The sequence below is a fragment of the Saimiri boliviensis genome, chromosome 18 (assembly GCF_048565385.1).
Source record: "Saimiri boliviensis isolate mSaiBol1 chromosome 18, mSaiBol1.pri, whole genome shotgun sequence".
Taxonomy (NCBI): Eukaryota; Metazoa; Chordata; class Mammalia; order Primates; family Cebidae; genus Saimiri; species Saimiri boliviensis.
The window spans coordinates 46,930,562-46,948,189 of record NC_133466.1 but is presented as its reverse complement, the minus strand read 5'-3'; the positions used below and the strand labels follow the sequence as shown (position 1 = coordinate 46,948,189).

Below are 17,628 nucleotides of genomic sequence, written 5' to 3'. Positions count from 1 at the left end.
GTTTCCAGATTGTACCCTAGCATTTAACCTGGACATGCGGAAGGAATAGGACATTTTCTGGTGAATACAGAAGAGTAAACAGTAGCAGGAATGACTGATTTTTTTCTATGCATATTTAATGGAATATTCATACAGGGTATTTTGAGTAGGTATTTGGATAATCAGCATTTATAACTTGCATCCTACTAGTTTGACTCTTAATAATAAGAATTGTCAAAGATCCAAAGTTGATGATAATTGTCAAAGATCCAAAGTTGATGATAAATGTCCATGTGTATCATCATCAATGACTGAAAGTCAGCATCCACAGAATTGGGACAGATGAACTTAATAGATAAAGATGAATGTCGGAGTTGTGTTTCTCTTAGGGACTGACACTCTATTACCTGTGGGACTCACAGCTGCCAGGAAAGAAAGAGAGCAAGAAGCCTATTAAAGAAGCCAGCAGATTCAGTCCTGGAGTGCCCTGCTTGGCTTCATGTCTTAGTTCTGACTTGTAACAAATTATTTTCTGTAAAATGTGCTTTGTGTTTTTCCCCTCTTGCAGCATGTGAACAAACAGAATCCCTTTAGTAGGGCATTTTTGTATCCTTTCTTGAAACAAAGCAACATGTAAATAACAAAAAGAAGAAAGTAAGAGAAAGAGTATTTTTTGTATAGGCTAGCATTTAACATAAACTTGGGAGTGAGTACCAGGATTATACTTAGAATTTAGGGACGGGATGGGAAAACTAGTTAGAAATCTATATTTAATATAAACATTTCAGTACATTGGGTAAAACTTTTATGAAAATACATCAAAGGATCTTTTATCCACTAAACCAGGAGCTGGCCAGCTTTTTCTGCAAAGACTCAGTTAGTAAATATTTTTGGCTTTGTGGGCTATATACATTTATTTTTTTGAGACAGGGTCTCACTCTGTCTCCCAGGCTGGAGTGCAATTGCATGATCATGGCTGACTGCAGTCTTGACTTTCTGGGCTCTAGTGATCCTCCCATCTCAGCCTCTCTACTAGCTGGGACCACAGGTGTGCAACATCACAGCCAGCTAATGGACTCTACGGACAATAAAGTGAATAAGCATGGCTGTGCTCCAAAATACTTTACTTAGAAAAACAGGCAGTGGGCTGGATTTGGCCCACAAGTGCTAATTTGCTGATCCTTGTGCTAAAAGGAAGGTGCTGCTAATGCAGTGAATCTGACTGGTAAAAGTGCTCTGCATGTGTGGCATTCTTCTTCCTTTGAAATAAGGATATATTTAAGTAGTCACCTCACCACATTTTTCAACAGTAACTTCATATAATTTTTAACATTTCATTTATAAAATATGATTTTTTTCTGCTTTTCTTCTATTTTATTCCTGTTAATAGCATTCAGTATTTTTCTGTGATTATTACTTTGTATATTTGATGAGTATCAACTATCCTAGAATTGGATGATTTTTATCAAGCAAGAAATACTCTCTTTGAAACTTTTAGTATTCCTTGGTCTTTATGTGTAAGCATGAATATGATAACCAGCTTTTGTAATTTAGAAATGTTCAAGGGGTCTTTTAGTTCTATAATTTTAAGAATTTAATACCTCAGTCTAGGATTTTTTAACACTATAAGTGTATAATTTTTATAACCTTTAAAATATATCATTGCTATATAAAATTTGAAAACTACTGTTTCTTGCCTATCACATTTCCATGACTGACTCCCAATTATGATCTCTTTCAAAGAACTATCTACACTCATGAACTCAGATTTTCTTTCCATTCAGTCTTGATCTCATGCCAGTAAGTCTTCAAATTCAACGCTCCTCAAGGTTATTGTTCTCAAGGTTATCACTTAACGTTTCTCTGTAATAAATCTAGGGATTTTTTCTAACACCTCATTTTATGTAATCTGGCAGCAATATTAAACCAAATGGAGGGCATCTCCTCCCTAATAGCATCTTCAATTAGCCCGCTGAAGGACCTCACTCCCTCAGGCCTCTTGCCTTTCTAGTCCTTTTGTCATGGTCTGTTTACTTGCTTCTCAACTTTCTCCTTTTGCACATTGTTGTTTCCTAGGGCTCAGTCCTCAATCTTTTCTCGTTACTTTTTTTTTCTTTTTTTGAAATGGAGTCTTGCTCTGTCACCTAGGCTGGAGTTCAGTGGTGCAGTCTTGGCTCATTACAACCTCCGCCTCCTGGGTTCAAGTGATTCTTCTGCCCCAGCCTTCTGAGTAGCTGGGATTACAGGTGCATGCCAGCATGCCAAGCTAATTTTTGTATTTTTAGTAGGGACAGGGTTTCCCCATGTTGGCCAGGCTGGTATCAACCTCCCGAATTCAGGTGATCTGCCTGCCTTGGTCTCACAAAGTGTTGGGATTTCAGCCACTAGCCACCGTGCCCGGCCCCTCGTGACTTTTTCTATTTTTTTTTATTCTTTATTTTATTTTAGTTGCATATTATATCTGGCATTTCTTCCCATGTTAGCCCTTCCCACCTTCCCCCCTCCACTGTCTCTCCCCTACCCCTCCCAACTGCCCCCAGTGTGTGATGTTCCTCTCCCTGAGTCCATGTGTTCTTGTTGTTCAACACCCACCTATGAGTGAGAACATACGGTGTTTGCCTTTCTGTTCTTGTGTCAGTTTGTTGAGATGTTGGTTTCCAGATTCATCCAAGTCTCTACAAAGGACACGAACTCATCATTTTTTATGAGTGCGTAGTATTCCATGGTGTATATGTACCATATTTTCTTTGTCCAGTCTATCATTGATGGGCATTTGGGTTGGTTCCAGGTCTTTGCTATTGTACACAGGCTGCTATCAACATATGTGTGCATGTGTCTTTATAGTAGAACAATTTATAGTTCTTTGGGTATATACCCAATAGTGGGATTGCTTGGTCAAATGGAATTTCTATTCCTAGATCCTTGAGAAATTTCCACACTGTCTTCCACAATGGCTGAATTATTTTACACTCCCACCAACTGTGTAAGAGTATTCCTATTTCTCCACATCGTTTCCAGCATCTGTTGTCTCCGATTTTTTAAAGATCAACATTCTAACTGGCATGAGATGATATCTCAGTGTGGTTTTGATTTGCATTTCTCTAATGACCAGTGATGATGAGCATTTTTTCATATGTTTGTTGGCCTCAAATATGTCCTCTTTTGAAAAGTGTCTGTTCATATCCTTCTCCCACTTTGAATGGGGTTGTTTTTTTCTTATATATCTGTTTTAGGTCTTTGTTGATTCTGGATATTAGCCCTTTGTCAGATGGGTAGATTGCAAACATTTTTTCCCATTCTCTTGATTGCTGATTCATGCAATGCTGGTTTCTTCTGCTGTACAGAAGCTCTGGAGTTTAATAAGATCCCATTTGTCTATCCTGGATTTTATTGCCATTGCTTTTGGTGTTTTAGTCATGAAATCCTTGCCTATGCCTGTGTCCAGGATGGTTTTGCCTGTTTTCTTCTAGTGTTTTTATCATGTGAGGTTTTATGTTTAAATCTTTGATCCTTCTTGAGTTAGTTTTAGTGTAAGGTGACAAATAGGGGTCCAGTTTCTGCTTTCTGCACATTGCTAGCCAGTTTTCCCAACACCACTTATTAAACATGGAGTCCTTTCCCCGTTGTTGTTTTTGCCAGGTTTGTCAAAGACCGGATGGTTCTAGATGTGTGGTGCTTTAGATGTGTGTTCCGGGGTCTTTGTTCTGTTCCATTGGTTTATGTCTCTGTTTTGGTACCAGTGGCATGCTGTTTTGATTACTGTAGCCTCTATATAGTTTGAAGTCTGGCAGTGTGATGCCTCCAGCTTTGTTCTTTTTTCTCAGGATTGTTTTAGCTATGTGGGGTCTCTTGTGATTCCATATAAAGTTTAAAGTGGTTTTTTCCAGTTCTGTGAAGAAGGTCATTGGAAGCTTGATGGGGATAGCAGTGAATCTATAGATTACTTTGGGCAGTATGACCATTTTGACCTATTGATTCTTCCTAACCGTGAGCATGGAATGTTTCTCCATCTGTTTGTCTCCTCTCTTATTTCGTTTGTTGTTCTCCTTGAAGAGGTCCTTTACATCCTTTATTAGTTATATTCCTAGGTATTTTTTTCTCTTTGTAGTAATCGTGAATGGGAGTTCCTTCTTGATTTGGCTCTCTGTTTGCCTGTGATTGGTATATACGAATGCTTGTGATTTCTGCATATTATTTTGTATTCTGAGATTTTGTGGAAGTTGCTTATCAGTTTGAGAAGATTTTGGGCAGAGACGATGGGGACTTTTAGATATACAATCATGTCATCTACAAATAGAGACAGTTTGACTTCTTTCTTTCCTAATTGATTACACTTCATTTCTTTTTCTTGGTTGATTGCTTTGACTAGAACTTCCAATACTATGCTGAATAAGAGTGGTAAGAGAGGGCATCCTTGTCTAGTGCCTGATTTCAAAGGGAATTCTTCCAGCTTTTGCCCGTTCAGTATGATATTGGCTGTAGGTTTGTCATATATAGCTTTTATCATTTTGTGATACATTCTATCAATACCTAGTTTATTGAGAGTTTTGTTTTGTTTTGTTTTTAAACATGAAGAGCTGTTGAATTTTGTCAAAGGCCTTCTCTGCATCTATTGAGAAAATTATGTGGTTTTTGTCTTTGGTTCTATTTATGTGGTGGTTTACATTTATAGACTTGCGTATGTTGAACCAGCCTTGCAGCCCCAGAGTGAAGCCTACTTGATCATGATGGAGAAGCTTTTTGATGTGCTGCTGCAATCCGTTTGACAGTATGTTATTGAAGATTTTAGCATCTGTGTTCATCATGGAGATTGGCCTGACCATTTTTTTTGTTTTGTTTTGAGTCTCTACCGGGTTTTTGTATCAGGATGATGATGGTCTCATAAAATGATTGAGGAAGGATTCCTTCTTTGTATATTGTTTGGGTTAGTTTCAGAATGAATGGTCCTAGCTCCTCTTTGTGTGTCTGGTAGAATTCAGCTGTGAACACCTCTGGGCCTGTACTGTTTTTGGTTGGTAGGCTATTAATTGCTGCCTCAACTTCAGCCCTTGTTATTGGTCTGTTCAAGGTTTCAACTTGTTCCTGGTTTAGGCTTGGGAGGTGTAAGTGTCCAGGAATTTATCCTTTTTTTCCAGGTTTACTGGTTTATGTGCATAGAAGTATTTGTAGTAATCTCTGATTGTAGTTTGAATTTCTGTAGAATTAGTGGTGATATCCCCTTTGTCAGTTTTTCTTGCATCTATATGATTCTTTTCCCTTTTCTATTTAATTAACTCTGCTAGGAGTCTATTTTGTTGATCCTTTCAAAAAACCAGCTTCTGAGCAGAACGTATATTCTGTGGATTTGGGGTGGATATTTCTGTAGATGTCCATTAGGTCTGCTTGGTCCAGATCTGAGTTCAAGTCCTGGACATCCTTGTTAATTTTCTGTCTCGTTGATATGTCTGATATTAACAATGGAGTGTTAAAGTCTCCCACTATTACTGTGTGGGAGTCTAAGTCTCTTTGTAGGTCATTAAGAACTTGCTTTATGTACCTGGGTGCTACCCGGGTGTTCCTGTATTGTGTGTGTATATGTTTAGGATCATTAGGTCTTCTTGTTGCATTGATCCTTTTACCATTATGTAATGCCCTTCTTTGTGTCTTTTGATCTTTGTTGGTTTAAAGTCCATTTTATCAGAGACTAGGATTGCAGCTCCTGCTTTTTTTTTTCTCCTCTCCATTTACTTGATATGTCTTCCTCCATCCCTTCATTTTTAGCCTACACATGTCCTTGCACATGAGATGGGCTTCCCAAATACAACACACAGATGGGTTTTGATTTTTTTTTTTTTTTTTTTTTTTGAGATAGAGTCTCACTCTTGTTACCCAGGCTGGAGTGCAATGGCGCGATCTCGGCTCACCGCAACCTCCACCTCCTGAGTTCAGGCAATTCTCCTGCCTCAGCCTCCTGAGTAGCTGGGATTACAGGCATGCGCCACCATGCCCAGCTAATTGTTTGTATTTTTAGTAGAGACAGGGTTTCACCATGTTGACCAGGATGGTCTCGATCTCTTGACCTCGTGATCCACCCACCTTGGCATCCCAAAGTGCTGGGATTGCAGGCTTGAGCCACCACACAGGGCCGCTTTTGACTTTTTATCCAATTTGGCAGTCTGTGTTTTTGATAGGGGCATTTAGTCCATTTACATTTAAGTTTAATACTGTTATGTGTGAATTTGATACTGCCATTTTGATGCTAGCTGCCTGTTTTGTCCTTTAGTTGACAAATTTTCTTCATTGTATCTATGGTCTTTACCATTTGGTACATTTTTGGAGTGGCTGTTACTGATTGTTCCTTTCCTTGATTAGGAGCTCTTGTAAGGCAGGCCTGGTGGTGAGAAAATCTCTCAGTAGTTGCTTGTTCATAAAGGATTTTCTTTCTCCTTCGAATGTGAAGCTTAATTTGGCTGGATATCATATTCTAGGTTGACAGTTCTTTTCTCTAAGGATGCTGACTATTGGCCCCCACTCTCTTCTCACTTGTAGAGTTTGTGTGGAGAGATCTGCTGTGAGTCTGGTGGGCTTCCCTTTGTCTCTTGTTGCCCTTAGCATTTTTTCCTTCATTTTAACACTGGTGAATCCGATGATTATGTGCCTTGAGGTTGCTCTTCTTTAGGTATATCTTTGTGGTGTTCTCTGTACTTTCTGGACTTCAATGGTGGCCTGCCTCACTAGGTTGGGGAAGTTCTCCTGGATAATATCCTGAAGAGTGTTTTCCAACTTGCATTCATTCTCTCTGTCACATTCACGTATGCTTATCAAACGTAGATTACGTCTTTTCACAGAACTCCATATTTCTTGGAGGCTTTGTTCATTTCTTTTCACCCTATTCTTGCCTTCTCATTTTATTTCATTGCGTTGATCTTCAATCTCTTATATTCTTTCTTCTGCTTGGTCCATTCAGCTATTAAGACTTGATGCTTCATGAAGTTGTTGTGCTGTTTTTCAGCTCCATCAAGTCATTTCTGTTCTTCTCTAAGCTGTTTATTCTAGTCAGCATCTCATCTAACCTTTCATCTAAGTTCTTAATTTTTTTGCATTGGGTCAGCACATGTTCTTTTAGCTCTGAGAAGTTTGTTTTTACCCACTTTCTGAAACCTGTTCCTGTCAGTTCATCAGATTCATTCTCCACCTATCTTTGATCCCTAGCTGGTGAGGAGTTATAATCCCTTGGAGGAGGAGAGGCCTTCTGGTTTTTAGTGTTTTCTTCTTTTTTATACTGGTTTCTTCCCCTCTTAGTGGCTTTATCTACCTGTGGTCTTTGTAGTTGGTGACTTTCAGGTGGGGTCTCTAAGTGGACATCCTTTTTGTTGATGTTGAAGCTATTTATTTCTGCTTCTTAGTTTTCCTTCTAACAGTCAGGCCCCTCTGCTGCAGAACCACTGGGGATCCACTCCAGATCTCACTCACCTCGGGATCGCCTGCAGGGGCTGCAGAACAGCCAGGGTTGCTGCTGGTTTCTCCCTCTACTGTCCTCATCCCAGAAGGGTACCCACCAGATGTTGGCCTGAGCTTTCCTTTATGAGGTGTCTTTTTGGGTATATGGGGCTCAGAGAGTTGCTTGAGGAGACAGTCTGTCCCTTATAAGAGCTCACGTGCTGTGCTGGGAGTTCTGTTGTTTTTTGCAGAGGTGCTGGGCTGATACATTTAAGTCTACTGCAGCTGAACTCATAACCTCCTGTTTTCCCAGGTGCTCTGTCCTAGAAAGGTCAGCTTTATTTATAAGTTCCTGTCGTGCTGCTGCATTTTTTCATAGATGCCCTGTCCAGCGCAGAGTAGTCTAGTCACAGTCTGTTAGCAGAGGTAATGCTGAGCTGCCACAGGCTCTGCCCATCTACTGCATGAACTGCATTGGTAGTGGCAGGCTGCCTTAGTAGTGGGGGACGCCCTTCCCCCCACTGAGCTGGACCATCCCGGGTCAAGCTGCACTTATGGTGAAACTCCTAATACAGAGTGTTTCAGATTTCTTGTCTTGTGGGGGTGGTACCCATCAAGCCAGATCGTCTAGTTTCCTGTCTCAGCCCCCTCCCTTTCAGTAGAATCGGTGGCAACCTCGACCTCCTGGTTCACGTGTTTCTCCTACCTAAACCTTTTGAGTAGCTGGGATTACAGGTGCACAGCACTATACTTGGCTAATTTTTTAATTTTTAGTAGAGATGAGGTTTCCCTATGTTGGCCACACTTGTCTTGAACTTCTTTCCTCGTAATCCACCTGCTGCAGGAGCTGGGATTATAGGTGTGAGCCACTGCACATGGCCACATGTAGAAGTTTAGTGCTACATACAACACTGAACATTACACTGTGCTGGGATTACATGTGTGAGCCACAGTACCCAGCCACATAGATTTTCTTATTTCTCTAAGAATCCTGATCGTAAATGAGTTCAGAGTTGTATGTAGAAGCACAATGCTTAGATGCAGATGTGTAAATATAGAAGGATACAATACTTAGATTTAACAATTATGAATAAATGTAATTCTTATAACTGACTATAACAGTATTAGAAAAGTTATATATTGATAAAGCTTTCTTCAGAAAAAGAGACTTAAAAACTTTGAGGAATTGCTTCTTTCCAAATGTATGCATACCTAAGGTTCTTACAATGGTGTGGTTTATAGAATAGATATTAGAGTGTAAATCCAATTTTTAAAACGTAGTCAAACGTATTAATCTTATATTTTATGCCTATGGCTATTTTGTAATTCAGAGAAAGGCTTTTCCAACTCCGAAATTCTTTAAAATCCTCTAGTGATTTATTTTTCATGGTATTTAAATCAATATTGAAACTTTCTTGAATTTACACTGGTTTCAAGTTTTGTCCAGCTTTTTTTCAGTTACATATTAACCATGGGAATTCTTTCATTATACAAATAAACATGTTATGGTTTAAATTCAGAGGAAATTATGATATGTTATTCTATTGTATGCTAACTAAAGTGTTCTTTTGTTGACTTAGAGTTCTCTTAGCCATAAGAAAAAAAAAGATCTCTTGCATGAAATTAGCATGTTGTGGGGGAAAATTGCCATGCTTAGACTGGAACTAGACACAATAAAACAGGAGAACCCACTTAGGGCAAAGAAATTTTTGGAGGACATTGAAAGTGTGAAAGGAAAAAATGCTAATATTCTAAAACCTATAAAATTGGATAAAGAAGAATGAACAAAGATGGTATTTTAAGGACAGTGGACAGCTTAGCATTTTGACAACGAAGAATAAAATGGTCAGTTCTGAATTGGAGAATGTAAGACACAACTAGGAAACACTGGAAATGGAAATTCAATCATGTCATTTTAGACTGGCTACTGGTCTACATGAATGTGACCAAAGCCAGATAGCAGAAAAAGACTTCTTTTCAGAGAACAAAACCTGAACAGGTTTATTTACAGGAGACAATGAATTCTCATACATCTAAACTGAAAGAGAACAGCAAGATTCTTTCTGAACAACTGTAATGCTTATTGTAAAAATAAACAGCCTAAAATTTCAGCTCCATCACACAAGATAAACTGTGAGAGAAAAGACAGGGCAGGCTGTCATCTTTCCTGTTGGAGGAACTTAATTATTCCAGCTAAGGGCATTGGAGAGTACAAACCCACCAGGGGCAGAAGAGTTCTCACAGCACAGCACAGCTGCTTTACCAAATCATGGCCAGACTGCTTCTGAAAGCAGGCTCCTGATCCTGTTCCTTCTTACTGAACAGGACCTCCCACCTGGGGCTTACTTCTACCCTCACAGGTGTTCTCTGGTCAATGGAGATTTGAAACATTCCTTAGACAGAGCTCCCACAGAGAGAGGCGGGCCACCAACTTTGCTGTTTGGATGACTAGGTTCTGGCCTGAGGGCTTTGTAGAACCCAAGCTGACCAGAAGTGTAAGTGGTAGCTCAGCACAGCAGAGCCACCTCGCAAAAACATGGCCAGACCCTTGTTTAAGTCAGTCCCCAAACACATTTCTAATCACTGGGTAAAGCCATTCAACAGGGTTTCTGGCTGCCTTCACTGCTGTTCTCTGGCTGACAGATGATTCAGGCCTCCCTGAGTCAGAGCTTCCAAGGGGAAGACCAGAATGTCATCTTTGCTGTTTAGGCGACTCAGCCATTTCAACCTTGGGACTTCAGAGTGTCTGAGGCAACCAGGGGCTGAAGTGAACCCCCAGCACAGCACAGCTGCTCTACAGAAACATGGCCAGACTTTTTTAAAAGCAAGTCTCTGTTCTTGTTCCTCCTGACTAGACAAGACTTCTGAACTTGTCTCCAGCCACCTCCCATAGTTGTGTCCAGATTGGCAACAGGATTGTACCTCAGTGGTACAGAGGTCCCAGAGGAAGAGGCAGGCTATTATCTCTGCCTTTTTGCAGGCTTCGCTAGTGATACCTTGAGGCACTGGAAGATATGAGGCAATTAGGGACTGGAGTGGACCCCCAGTATACCACAGCAGCCTTATAGGAAAGTGGCTGAACCGTTACGTGGGTGCTGGTTTCCATATCTCCTCGATGAGCAGGTCCTCCCAGCTTGGATCTTTATCCAGGCCCCACTGAAGCCATCAAGCCAGTAGCAACTTGGCAATTCCTTGGACAGAGCTTCACAGATCGACTGAAATCCTCTCTGCCACTGCCTCTGCAGTGGATCTGCCCTTGTTACCTTCAGAATATCAAGAAAGCCAAAACCATAAGTGCCATATTGATAACTCTAACAAGCTGCAGTTGACCCAAGGAACAAGGCAGTCCATCTCTTGTGGATACCACATACCCCCCATGGCTTATCACCAGACAGGGAACCCTGGCTTGGGCCCACAGCACAGACCCTCCATCCTGGGCTAATTACACTAAGTGATGGCTAACTCACATCTCTCTGGGGTAGAGCCCCCAGGAGACAAGCAAAGTGATGGAGCAGGAAGCCAGCTGATGTGAAGCTCAGAGGGCAGGCACAGCTATCTCTCTAGGCTCTACTTGGTCTTATGAGACACTTTATCCTAGCACTTTAGGAGTGTGGAGGTCAGATCAGCCACATCTCATGTGAAGATTGCTCAGCAGAGATAAGGTGTGCGAGTTTCCCTCTTAATAAAAGGAGACTTGCTTAAAAAAGAAGTCTGGCCACGTTTTTGTAGAGCAGCTGTGCTGTGCTTGGGCCTCACTTTTCAGAGAGTTCTCTGAGACCTGATCTCTGCTGGGCATTCTAGCACATGAGATGAAGCTGGTCTGACCTCAGCACTCCTTAGTCTGCTTGCCTCTCCCAGGGCCCCAGCCTGGCCACACCTGCCTACAGGGCACTCTCAGCTGCCCACACCTTTGTTTCTGTGCCAGTGGACCATGCCTGAGCAGTGAAGAGATGCAGCAACGTGGACCCTTCAGGCATGCACCAGCCTCTACATTGCCTCTCCATACTACAGCTCTTTATACACAAACTTCCTACATCGCTTTGCTGCTGTGTGTTTACATGAGTGGATTTTGCTGTACTTGCCCTACCAGCACATGGGACTGTAGCACACACTTCAACCCACCTGAACTCCCATTGAAGAGATAGCTATGGTAGGCACAGAACCAATAGAACCAACTCTGCCAACAACTTGCCCTTGTGCTAATGTTGTGCACAAAAAAGAGACCCTAATATGCGTTGAGTGACTGCTGCTGCTTAGGGGGTCACAGAGAAGGCACCCAAACCTGCACAGGCCAGCACCCCAGCCTGCACCTCCAGTGCAACAGCACACACAGCAGGGGTCCCCTGGCTCCCACAAAGTGGTCTTGCCTCCACCACTTCCACCATTGGGTGAATGCCAACAGGGAGGCAGGCACTTCTGCATCTGCTAGCACTCTGCCACAGCTGCCACACTTTGCAGCCTTCAGTGCAGTAGAATCCAAACTTTGAGGAGCCAGAGAACAAAGTTGAAACCCAATATAAATTTCCCAGAGTTAAAGAACACAGTCTAGGAATTGGGAGATGAATATTGGCCCCCTAAAATCCTCCAAAACCAAAGCCAGCTGACTGCATCTGCCTTACACCACAATCAAACCAAAAAGATCATCAAATATCATAAAAGAAAAATATCCTGTGCAAAGGTCAGCAACCTCTAAGGTTGAAGGTGAATAAGGTCATAGAGATGAGGAAGAATCAGTGCAAGAACACTGAAACTCAAAAAGTCAGCATGCCTTCTTTCCTCCAGATGATTACATCAACTGTTCAGCCTGTTCAAGTTTTCAGAACTGATCAGAGGCTGACATGTCTTTAATGATAGAAGTAGAATTCAGAATGTGGGCAGAAACAAAGTTCACTGAGTGAAAGAAGTATGTCATCATCCAATGCAAGGAAGCCAAAAGTCATTGTGAAACATCGCAGGAGCTAACAGGCAATAGAGCTGGTATAAAGAACCTTACCAGTGCTTGCTATGGCAGCACATATATTAAAATGGGAATGATACAGGCAAGATTAGCATGGCTCCTGCTTAAGGATGACATGCAAATTCATGAAGCATTTCATATTTTTAGGAAGAATCAATATTGTGAAAATGGCCATACTGCCCAAAGTAATTTATATATTCACTGCTGTCCCCATCAAGCTACCAATGAACTTATTCACAGAACTGGAAAAACCCACCTTAAACTTCATATGGAAGCAAAAGAGACTCTGCATAGCCAAGACAATGCTAAGCAAAAAGAACAAAGCAAGAGGAATCATGCTACCTGATTTCAAACTATGCTACAAGGCTACAGTAATCAAAACAGCATGGTACTGGTACCAAAACAGAGACATAGACCAATGGAACAGAACAGAGGTCATGGTGGCAATGCCACACATCTACAACCATCTCATCTTTGACAAACCTGACAAACACAAGCAATGGGGAAAGGATTTCCTGTTAAATAATTGGCGTTGGGAAAACTGACTACCAGTGTGAAGAAAGCAGAGACTGGACCTCTTCCTGACACCTTACAGTAGAATTACCTCCAGATGGATTAAAGACCTAGACATAAGACCTAATGCCATAAAAAATCTAGAGAAAAAACCCAGGCAAAGCCATTCAGGACATACGTATAGGCAAGTACTTCATGACTAAAACACCGAAAGTATTGGCAACAAAAACGAAAATAGACAAATGGGACCTTATTAAACTCCAGAGCTTCTGTACAGCAAAAGAAACAATCATTAGAGTGAACCGCCAACCAACAGGATGGGAAACAATTTTTGCAATCTACCCATCTGACCAATGGCTGATATCCAGAATCTACAAAGAAGTAAAACAGATTTGCAAGAAAAAAAGCAAGCAAACCCATTCAAATTAGGGAAATGATATGAACAGACACTTTTGAAAAGAAGATATATATGAGGCCAAGAAACATATGAAAAAATACTCATCATCACTGGTTATTAGAGAAATCAAAACCACATTGAGATATCACCTCATGCCAGTTAGAATGGTGACCATTAAAAAATCTGGAGACAACAGATACCAGAGAGCATGTGGAGAAATAGGAACACTTTTATACTGTTGCTAGGAGTGTAAACTAGTTGAACCATTGTGGAAGGCAGTGTAACACTTGCTCAAGGGCCTGGACATAGTAATTCCATTTGACCCAGCAATCCCATTACTGCGTATATACCCAAAGGATTATAAATCATTCTATTATAAAGACACATGCACACGTATGTTCACAGTGGCACTGTTTACAATGGCAAAGACCTGAAAACAACCCAAATGTCCAGCGACAATAGACTGGAAAAGGAAAATGTGACATACATACACCATGGAATACTATGCAGCCACAAAAAACGATGAGTTTGTGTCTTTTGTAGGGACATGTTTGAATCTGGAAACCATCATCCTTAGCAAACTGACAGAAGAACAGAAAATCAAACACTGCATGTTCTCACTCATAGGCGGGTGATGAATAATGAGAATATATGGACACAGGGAGGGGAGCATCACACACTGGGGTCTTTTTGGGGGTGGCCAACAGGGGGACACCAAGGGGTGGGGAGGTCAGGGAAGGATTACATGAAGAGAAATGCCAGATGTAGGTGACGGGATGGAGGCAGGATACCACATTGCCGTGAGTGTACCTATGCAACAATTCTGCATGATCTGCATATACCTATAACCTGAAGTACAATTTTTTAAAAAAGAATAAACTGATGTGATAGAGCTGAAAAGCACACTACATGAATTTTTATAATGCAGCCACATGGTAATTGTGTGTGATTGCATTATAAAAATTCTTGTAATGTGTGTGGGCACCCAAGGGTGCCCTGTAAGCAGGTGTAGCCAGGCTGGGGTCCTGGGAGAGGCAAGCAGACTAAGGAGTGCTGAGGTCAGACCAGCACCATCTCATGTGCAAGACCACCTAGTAGAATAGACCAAGCAAAGGTAAGAGTCTCAGAGCTTGAAAACTGGCTTTCTGAAAGAAAAAAGGCAAGAATGTGGGAAAAGAATGAAAAGAAATGAACAAAATATTTGAGAAATAAAGGATTATGTAAAAAGGCAAAATGTATGCCTGATTAATGTACCTGAAAGAGATGACAAAAATGGAACCAAATTGGAAAACATATTTCAGAATATCATTCATGAGAATTTCCCAAACCTAGCACGACAGAACAACATTCAAATTCAGGAAATCCGGAGAACCTCAGATATGCCACGGGAAGAACACCCCTAAGACACATAATCATCAGGTTCTCCGAGGTCAAAATGAAATAAAAGTTGTCAAAGGCAGCTAGGGAGAAAGACAAGGTCACCTACAAAAGGAATCCCTTCAGACTAACAGTGGACTGCTCAGCTGAAACCCTACAAGCCAGAAGAGATATTCAACTTTTAAAGAAAAAAATTCAACCCAGAATTTCAAGGCCAGCAAAACTGTCATAAGTGAAGGAGAAATAAGATCATTTTCAGGCAAGCAAATGCTGAGGGAATTCATTATCCAATGATCTACCTTACAAGAGCTCCTAAAAGTAGAAATTAATATGGAAAGAAAAGATCATCACCAGCCACTACAAAAATGCACTGAATTACACAGATCAGTGATGCTAAAAAACCAACCACATACACAAGTCTGTGAAATTATCAATTAGGAGCGTGATGTCAGGATCTAATCCATATATATCTGTGCTAACCAATTGGGCTAAATGCTCCAACTGAAAGACATAGGGCAGCAAGATGAATAAAGAGCCAAGACTCATTTGAGTATGCTGTCTTTAAGAGACCAATCTCACATGAACTCCTACACATAGGCTCAAAATGAATGGAGAAAAATCCTTCAAGCAAATGGGAAACAGAAAAAAGCAGGTGTTGCAATCCTAGTTTCTGACAAAACAGGCTAAACGAATAAAGATAAAAAGAGAAGGACATGGGCCTGGCACGGTGGCTCAAACCTGTAATCCCAGCACTTCAGGAGGCCAAGGCGGATGGATCTTGAGGTCAAGAAGTCAAGACAATCCTGGCCAACATAGTGAAACTCCGTCCCTACTAAAAATAACAAAACAAACAAACAAACAAAAAAATAGCTGGGCGTGGAGGCATGCGCCTGTAGTCCCAGCTACCTGGGATGCTCAGGCCAGAGAATTGCTTAAACCCAGGAGGCAGAGGTTGTAGTGAGCTGAGATCTCGCAACTGCACTCCAGTCTGAGGCCTGGCAACAGAGAGAGACTCGGCCTCTAAAGAGAGAGAGAGAGAGAGAGAGAGAGAGAGAGAGAGAGAGAGAGAGAGAGAGAGAACATTACAAATGTGGCCCTGACCTTTGATAAATGTTATTATTGCTTGATACCAACCTGGGCTATCCTTATTGTTCAAACCAATATGATAGATAATTTGCTGAGGTTTGGGAGCTTCTGCCCCCTGGAGAGTCCCAGATCTCCCAAAATTTGGTTCAGAGCTAAGGTTGATTTTGCTTTACAGCTCCTTTTGTGAAGTTTTTCTCATTTCCGGTGAGGAAGACAGGTTTTTCTGCTTCCATGATGGTGGAGAGCAGGCACTTCCTTTCTTGAGTCTCAGCTTGCTTCTGACAGGAAAGGTGAGTGTGATTTTTTTCCTACTTCTAAGATGGTAGAGAACAGTCATCAGCCTGAGCCTTATTTCCAGGTAAGTGGCTAAATTAGAGATTTGTCTTAAAATTTTTCCTTAATGACTGAAAGTTAAGATTACCAACCACTTGGTTTTAATTTCTCCTTAATATTATAACACTCAGTAATCATATTTATTGTGCATTTTTTAATTTTGCTTAACTTTTTTTTATTTATGTTTTAGATTTTGTTGTTATTTCACTTTTCTTCCATCAAGTATGACCATATCTTTCTGACTTGGTCAAATCCAAGGGAATATTCCAAATTTTGGGAAGCAAGTCATCTGAATTGGCTAAAACTTTGTAGCTGCCACGTATGTATTTTCTAGTGAGCAGAAATTCCTTTTTTTTTTTTTTTTTTAGCCTAAGAGTTTCTGTCCACATTAGGCCATCTTTTGTCAGCCAAGGTTGCCAGCCAAGGCCAGACTGGAGGAGCAGTGGTGACCTTTCAATCCTAACATTCTGCCCTGTTCCCTACAGCAACCTGAGTTTGGTTCCTAAATCTAGTTCTTTCTGGTTTGATGTTTGTTACTTTGAAAATATCAGCAGTTTGTCCCAGCTATGTTGTGGTAGTAAGAGATTCAAAAGGATTTTCTTTAAGAGCTTTATAATTAAAAGTAGATTTCTTATTCTTATTATTATTATGCTTTAAATTCTGTGGTACATGTGCAGAACATGCATGTTTGTTACATAGGTATACACATACCGTGGGGGCTTGTTGCACCCATCAACCCATGATCTACCTTAGGTATTTCTCCTAATGCTATTTCTCCCTTAGGCCCAACCCCGACAGGCTCCGGAGTGTGATGTTCCCCTCCTGTGTCCATGTACTCTCATTGTTCAACTCCCACTTATGAGTGAGAATATGTGATGTTTGGTTTTCTGTTCTTGTGTCAGTTTGCTGAGAATGATGGTTTCTAGCTTCATCCATGTCCCTGAGAAGGACATGAACTCATTCTTTTTCATGGCTGTGGGTGTATATGTGTGACACTTTCTTTATCCAGTTTATTATTGATGGGCATTTGGGTTGGTTCCAAGTTTTTGCTCTTGTGAACAATGCTGCAGTGAAACTATGTGTGCATATGTCTTTGTTGTAGAATGATTTATAATCCTTTGAGCATATACCCAGTAGTGGGATTGCTGGGTCCAATGGCATTTCTATTTCTAGATCGTTGAGGAATCACCACACTGTCTTCCACAATGGTTGAACTAATTTACACTCCCACCAACAGTGGAAAAGATTTCCCATATCTCTACATCCTCTCCAGCATCTGTTGTTTTCTGACTTTTCCAATAATTGTTTTTCTGAAATGACAAGTGATGATGAGCTTTTCATTATGTGTTTGTTGGCTTCATAAATGTCTTCTTTAGAGGAGTGTCTGTTTATATTCTTTACCTACCTTTTGATGGAGTTGGTTTTATTCTGGTAAACTTAAGTTCTTTATAGATTCTGCATATTAGCCCTTTGTCAGATGGATTGATTGCAAACATTTTCTCCCATTCCGTGGGTTACCCATTCACTCTGATGATAGATCTGTTTTGTTTCATTTTAGTTTTCTGTG

General features: G+C 40.9%; 1 long non-coding RNA gene and 1 other non-coding gene across 3 annotated transcripts in view; both read left to right on the top strand.

The window, feature by feature from the left end:
* Positions 1-17,628, top strand: part of LOC141581980 (uncharacterized) — a 1,111,619-nt gene that overhangs the window by 695,772 nt on the left and 398,219 nt on the right. The gene's annotated exons all lie outside the window — the stretch shown is intronic.
* LOC141582080 (U6 spliceosomal RNA) lies at positions 12,394-12,500 on the top strand. The gene has a single exon (XR_012514911.1). It is a non-coding gene; the product is annotated as a U6 spliceosomal RNA (small nuclear RNA).